General features: G+C 37.5%; 1 long non-coding RNA gene across 2 annotated transcripts in view; it reads left to right on the top strand.

Moving 5' to 3' along the window:
- LOC109585074 (uncharacterized) overlaps positions 1–363 on the top strand; it is a 1,300-nt gene extending 937 nt beyond the window's left edge. For both annotated transcript variants that reach the window (XR_002186308.1, XR_002186307.1), the window contains 2 exons: positions 119–185; positions 242–363. This is a non-coding gene — a long non-coding RNA (uncharacterized LOC109585074). The remainder of the gene's footprint in view (positions 1–118; positions 186–241) is intronic.
- Positions 364–1,471: the final 1,108 nt, after the last annotated feature.

A 1,471-nucleotide genomic window follows, 5' to 3' on the forward strand; every position in this document is an offset into this window, starting at 1 on the left:
AAGTATTCATGTGTTCTATATTTATATGAATTTGCTCAATGCAAGTCTCATAAAAAATCTTAATTCAGTATAGAATTAGTAAGCAAATTAAAAGATGTTTGTCTTTATTTTTTTGTAGATTATGAATGACAACACTGTGCATGTTCATGTACGTAATCAATATGTCCACGTTAATGGCTACTTAGGTATTATTTATTTCTTAAATCATGCATTATGATAATAATGTGTATTTTTCTTCTAGGAATATTAATAGAAACTAAAGCATTGGAGCATTTTTGTCTTGTCAAACACTGTGCATTGCTAATGTATTTTAATCTTGGCTTAACGCTGGTGCATTTTTTATTGACATTTTGATTATTTTATTATTATGTCTACATCTATTATTATAATAAAGTTATGATACATGTAGTTAATAAAAGTTATAATTTTTTGTTCCAACTTGGGGTCTTGGCCTCCTTCCCCTACCCCTGCCCCTGCCAGGTCTTCTTGGTAGATTGAAATACTATTATGGAATATAATTTAGTACATCATAGTAAAGACTTACAATTTGTCTATTGACAGCCCTCAATTGGGCAATAATGAGCTGCCTTTGCTGGTGCAGCAAAGGCAGTGCTGGGGCAGGAGGGACTGCTGGAGCCCCTGCAGGAGGGACTACAGGTGCACCTGCAGGAGGGACTGCTGGAGCCCCTCCAGGAGGGACAACGGGTGCACCTCCAAGAGGGACTCCCAGAGCCGCTCCAGGAGGGACTAGGGTGCACCTCCAAGAGGGACTGGCGGAGCCCCTCCAGGAGGGATTGCCGGAGCTCCTCCAGGAGGGATTGCTGGAGCCCCTCCAGGAGGGATTGCCGGAGCTCCTCCAGGAGGGATTGCTGGAGCTCCTCCAGGAGGGATTGCCGGATCTCCTCCAGGAGGCAGAATGGGATCTTCCTCTCTCCTATCCGGATCTGGGCTTGGTGACCTACTCATACTATGAAAAAGATACATACAAGTATATATAGTGTATAAGCTAGAGGTTGGATAAACTGACTTTTTGCTTGCAAAGTACGAATAACAAATATTGAAAAGTAGTCTGATGCCTGATTGCAAATTGACTAAGGTCTAAACTTTAAAGTAAGGACTGTACTGCTCAGTGACAAACTTGACAAAGTGCAGTTGAGCGGGAAATCAGGCATGGCTATTAAAGATTATTAACCAAAACAGGATATTACGTCACATAAATAATTAGTTATTAGCTATGAATTTCATTATTATTTCAAATTTTCAAGTTTCTAGATGTGGTATGTTTATTTTGTGTATGCACAAGTAGCCAAAAATTAATATCTTGCAGAAGTTTTATTAAATATTCTGTAATGGATTTTTAAACCTAGTTAATTAATATCAATAAACATAATACTGATATAAATATAACAATAATTAACAAATTGAATAAAAAGTATGGAAACAAGTAAATAAAAAAATTTCTATAAATAAG

Source organism: Amphimedon queenslandica, unplaced genomic scaffold (assembly GCF_000090795.2).
Source record: "Amphimedon queenslandica unplaced genomic scaffold, v1.1 AMPQUscaffold_13122, whole genome shotgun sequence".
NCBI lineage: Eukaryota > Metazoa > Porifera > Demospongiae > Haplosclerida > Niphatidae > Amphimedon > Amphimedon queenslandica.